The sequence below is a fragment of the Salvelinus namaycush genome, chromosome 2, assembly GCF_016432855.1.
Source record: "Salvelinus namaycush isolate Seneca chromosome 2, SaNama_1.0, whole genome shotgun sequence".
NCBI lineage: Eukaryota > Metazoa > Chordata > Actinopteri > Salmoniformes > Salmonidae > Salvelinus > Salvelinus namaycush.
Genome location: NC_052308.1, coordinates 50,896,592 through 50,902,593, shown reverse-complemented (window position 1 = coordinate 50,902,593; position 6,002 = coordinate 50,896,592).

Below are 6,002 nucleotides of genomic sequence, written 5' to 3'. Positions count from 1 at the left end.
TTGTGCGTCACAACCTATGTAACTCCAATCCTCTTTCAAATGTTCTAGTTATAACAATTTTTGCTTTCTCTTTCTACGTGATGAGATGTCTTAATTTTGCTTTTTTCCATTCTCTCTCTCTCGCGTGTGCAAGCCCTCTCTCTATCTCTCTTTCCCTCCCTCCTCTTTCTCTCATCCCCTGGGGCCCTATCTCGTTCTGCTGTGCAGTTGCTAATATCCCTCTTGTCCCTATCTGTCTTGCCTCTCCTCTGTCTCTGTCAGTCTTATGTCGGTGATGAGGCCACAGTAAGCAGTAGTGTTCTGCATGGCCAGATTGAGGTGCCCTAAAGGCACTTATAAACTGGGTGGTTCGAGCCCTGAATGCTGATTGACTGATAGTTATGGTGTATCAGACCGTATACCACAGGTATGACAAAACATGTATTTTTACTGTTCTAATTACATTGGTAACCAGTTAATAATAGCAATAAGTTACCTCGCAGGTTTGGGCTGAGGGCTGTGTCCAGGCGTTGTGTCATGTCCGCGTTGCGTCGTGCCTAAGAACAGCCCTTAGCTTTGGTATATTGGCTGTATACCACACCTCCTTGGGCCTTATTGCTTAAATAGACCACTGTCAACATCAGGGGAGTGGAAAGAGCTGTTGCTTTTTGTCCTCAACCATGACGAACCCCCTTACTCGCTCTTACTTTCAACCGTTCTTTCACTCTCAACCTTACCCTCTCTTTCTCTCTTACTCTCTTCCTATATATATACACATCTCACTCGCTCTTACTCTTCATGTTTTGTCTTTCTTACTGTCAACCTTCCTCTCTCTCACCGTCAGTTATTCTCAGTTAATATCTTAACTTAATTGCCACAAACAGGTTGAACAGTTGTAAGGGCTATGTACCAACATGGATATGTGTCTACATTGAAATTCCACTGTATCCACGTATGTAATTGCTATGTAAATAAACCGTTTTCAAGCCACTTATTGAAAAGTGGGTCTGAAACTTACGTGAAAAAGTGATAATTGTTATATTATATTTACAGTTACATAATATGTCAAATCAAGGCAGGAAAACTCATGACTGAAAACACATTGGAGGTACTCTGTCGGGAGGATAGCACTACATCACATTTTTAAGTTAGGTCATTCAATCTTCTTGAGCTGCAAGATGAGAGCATGTTCAAGTTGTTACGCAGTGAGGTTCTGGCCGCAGTCCAAACACTTAAAAGACACACCCTATCCCCTCAGCCCTCAAATTAAGTGGACACTTTTGATGATGTATCATGACGTCTGACGAGTATACACTTGCAGGACAAGGGGCGAGGGAGGAAGGAATGATTTTTAAATGGCCCGGAAATTCAGCTACCAGCATTCACCACCGGTAGCTTGTGGGTGCTTTATATGCGCTATAGTCAATTATGATTGCATGTATACTTATATTAACTATATAATTATTAATATACGCCTACTGTATAATAGCTAGCAAATTAATTAGCTAACTAATGTTAGCCTGCCTAGCTGGAACTTGTTTAAAAATGTTTAATTCATACAATTTCCAAAAGATAACCAATCAAAAACATATTTACTGTTTACGAGACGTGTTTGTGCCGTCATGTGCATTAGTAGCACAATTTCTAACTTATTTGCATTCGTTTTTTCTTACACTTGTATGTTGACTTCTCCATTGATGTTGTTTTTAAGTTTTGGCGGACTTTTCTTAGCGGGAATACAATCGTCGCGAATTGAATTATGGGTCGTTTCAGGCCACGGATTGAACATAATTGTACACTCGCAAACTCGACTAAAAGCGGGGGCTGAGGGGCTTACGTTTTAAACTTCCCATGCTTGGCTATTCATTTGGACGGCCCTTCAAGATGGTGACGGGGATTCCCCCAAGGTCATAAGGCGAGGGTAAGTGAACCGCAGTCTCTATTTCTTTCAGACAGTAATTACATGAATCCAAACCCTTCCTCACTATGTTTTTTTATTTATTTTTTCTTACCAAGGAAACCTGGGAAATCGAAACTTAGGAAATCGATTCCTTTTTTAATCGTTTTGATTTAAGCGCTTGTAGGGTTACACATTTTAGGGAATATTCAGAGGTGGAAACGTTCCGTGGGAATTAACGGGAATATATGGGAATTCATGGGAATATATGGGAATTAACGGAAATATATGCAAATTAATATTAATACGATTTAAATGTAGATGTTTTTTGCATTGGATATATTTACCATAACATATGGTAAACCTTTTACCTTATCATAATTAGACATAATTAATAGAAAAAATATATATATATTCCAATAGAAAAAATATATATATATTTAGTTATGAATGTTGCTTTAAATAAATGAGTTGACTCTTTACATGGGATAATTTCACTGAACAACAAAAGAAATGGAATATTGAATGATCCCCAATGATCCATTGCATCTCCCAAAAACGTTTTCAACATACATCTGTAAAATGATAGTCTAGAAACTAAAGCTTTGGTTGTCATCCTCTCAGGCTTCCATGTCTTCTCCCTGGACCTCCTCAATGTCCACCTCTTGAACATCAGACTCTGAGGCCTCATCTTCACTGTCACTTTCCAACCATGTTGAGGATGGCTCGTTGTCAGGCTCAAAAAGCCTCAAATTTGCCAAACAAGGACCAGTTGCACTCTGAGGCGGCTGATGTTGGTGGGATTTGGAGGATGACGGAGGCAACCGGGGAGTGTAGAGTGTATCCATTGTTTTCAGTACCATGATATCCTTGAGGAGCAGATTCAATGCATGAGCAGCACAGCCAATGGGTGTGATGTGAGGGTAGGACTCCTCCACTTTAGACCAAGCAGCCTTCATGTTCGCAGCATTGTCTGTCACCAGTGCAAATACCTTCTGTGGTCCAAGGTCATTGATGACTGCCTTCAGCTCATCTGCAATGTAGAGACCGGTGTGTCTGTTGTCCCTCGTGTCTGTGCTCTTGTAGAATACTGGTTGAGGGGTAGAGATTATGTAGTTAATTATTCCTTGCCCAGGAACATTCGACCACCCATCAGAGATTATTGCAATAGAGTCTGCTTTCTCTATGATTTGCTTGACCTTCACTTGAACTCTGTTGAACTCTGCATCCAGCAAATGAGTAGATAAAGCATGTCTGGTTGGAGGGGTGTTTGCTGGGCAAAGAACATTCAGAAATCTCTTCCAATACATATTGCCTGTGAGCATCCGAGGTGAACCAGTTGCATACACAGCTTGAGCAAGACATTCATCAAAATTTATCTGACTACGTTCCTCCATTGAGTCAAAAAAACTTCTGATTCCAGGAGGACCATGAGCTGTTGCTATCAATAAAGTGTCTGATTCATAATTTTCACCTGGAATAGAAGTAGAGGGCCTTTTGTCAGATGTTGCTTGTTGTGAGCGTTGAGGGAACTTGATGCACCTGGCCAGATGATTCTGCATCTTTGTTGCATTCTTCACATGTGATTTGGCACAGTATTTGCAAATGTACACAGCTTTTCCTTCTACATTAGCTACAGTGAAATGTCTCCACACATCAGATAGTGCCCGTGGCATTTTCCTGTAAAGATTAGAAAAAAATAAGTAAAAACAAAAATCAAATACAATTCCATGTACAGATAAATAGTTAAGCAGTTAGATAAACAACTCCTTTGTAAGATAAATGTTTTAAAATGAAACATGTATGGAAACAGGTGAATTAACACTCATCAGTTAGCAGGCTCAAACAAGCTAAAACCTACATGGTAGCAAAAACTAACTAGCAGAAATTAACAAGTTAGAAATGATTTAAACACACTTTGCTGTAGGCCACTATTTACTAGTTAACAAAAAATCATGTATGTCATAAAATATATTCACCCAACCCAGTATTGTAATCAAAACTTGCCAGAAAGCATGTAGTCCTTGGCTCAGACAGTGTAGTAGTGTGGGCTCAATAGCGTCTCATTAGTACGCAAGATCTTGAGAATCAGCTGTACATGTGATGGAAGAGTGCACTGCACATGTGATGGATGAATGCACTGTGCATGCAGAGGGTTGCAATTCCATTGAATTGGGGATAGTTTAACCAAAATATGCCACAACACCTAGAATTGCCTTATGTGTATCCCACAAAAAAGTAAATTTTTTGACGAATTTAAGCAAAATTCCCCAAATTCCCGGGCTTAACTTCCCATGGAAGATTTCCGAAAATTTCCTGGAAATTTACCCAGAAAGTTGCCAACCCTTTGCAACCCTAAGCGCTTGTCAGTAGTTGGTATTCAGACTTACCTTATGTAGGCCCGTGATGTGCTCTGCAGGTATGGTTCCCTTGCGCACACTGAATACATTTAATTCAACCGCTGAAACCCTCCCAGTTGCTGGCCGTCAGATTTTCCCGTGGAATTTCATTTGTTAGTGTTTTCAGTAAATGTTTCTAAAGCCATCCCTTCAAATACGGTATACCTTTAATACTGTATACTGTATATAGTATCAAAATAATGGGTTGAGAATATTAGGGCTCAATGAATGAAATCCATATATGCATATTTGTCTCCATTTCAGCACCAATTGGTAGACTTCAAAATACTCTGATCTTGGAGATTATTTAGGTTTCGAAAATATTTATGAATAAAAAAAAAAACGGGTTTGGAGAGTCTTTATGCACAAAATATATTGATGAAACAAAAATAGAGTGGTTTGATTCATCCTGAATGTTACCATATTCAAATTGTTCAATCCATGAAATATTGGAACGTGAGAAAAGTGTACCAGAGGGGATGAACAATAGTGCTATAAATCTACCCTAATAATCCTCACTAATCATGGAACTATAATGACAACGGTCCAGTCGTCTTGAACCATGCGCTGGGCTCCAGGTTTAAAAGGCTAAGTGTGATTTGCATTCCATAATGATTCAAAGAGGCTACATACATGTACTGTATATTTCAAATTATTGATAGAGGAAAGAAAGGTAAACGGAATCGAATGTTGCAAACTGTACAGGCTAGAAATGGAAGACAATGAATACTAAAATGACAGTTATGAGTGTATGTGAGTATTACTGACGGTGGCTACCAATAATGGATCATATTTAATATGATACAAATTGTAAAAAAAAAAAAAAAAAAAATACGAAAAGTACAGCACAGCTATTTATAGCCTACTGGAAAAAGGGCCAAAATACATGTTGATATGATTTTCAGTTTGCTTCCATATGACTGGTTTCACATTTGTATCCAGCGATCATAAGGAAAAATCATCTACAACTATTTATATTTGTATTTACAATCTGCTTCTCCAAACGGATTACTCATTTGCCTAGCTCTTATTAGTTTTTAAATTACAGTACATGGAGAATGGTGTTATTTCTATCAGAATTTTTTGTTATTGTGTTTTTCCACTTGGAACCGACAGGTGCACGACCTTATTCATGGTTTGCTCGCGTGTAAAGGTTGTGGAATTATGAGGGAATTAAGTCAAGGTCAGAATTTGTGTATCTGAAGACACACCTCTGTCACACCTCCATTTATGTGATCTCCACCCCAAATGTATAGCTGACTGGTCCATGCTTAAGTTCAAGGTCAGAATACCCGTAGAGAGAAAAGTGCATAAAAAGGGAATTAAGTTCTATTTACATGCACGTAACTCTGGTCTGAATTCCCCCATCGAGCACATAGTCAGCGCATAGTTTGGAGAAGTTTATGTCCCCGTTAGGGCTTTGCAAGAGAGAGAGAGAGACAGAAGGACAGAGGGACAGGACGACTCCAGGAATAGCTTGTTGGCTTTAACTCCGTCCCTCCCTCCCTCACTCTCACACTCTCCCATCCTTATCTATTGCAGTCCATTTTAATGCTTGTTTATTGTTATTTGTTTATTAAATATATTAGGATAGCTACATATTAAGGTGAAGGTGTCATTATGCTAAACTGAATTGGGATACATTACCAGGCAAAAGTTTGGGCACACCTACTCATTCCAGGGTTTTTCTTTATTTCCTACATTGTAGAATAATAGTGAAGACATCA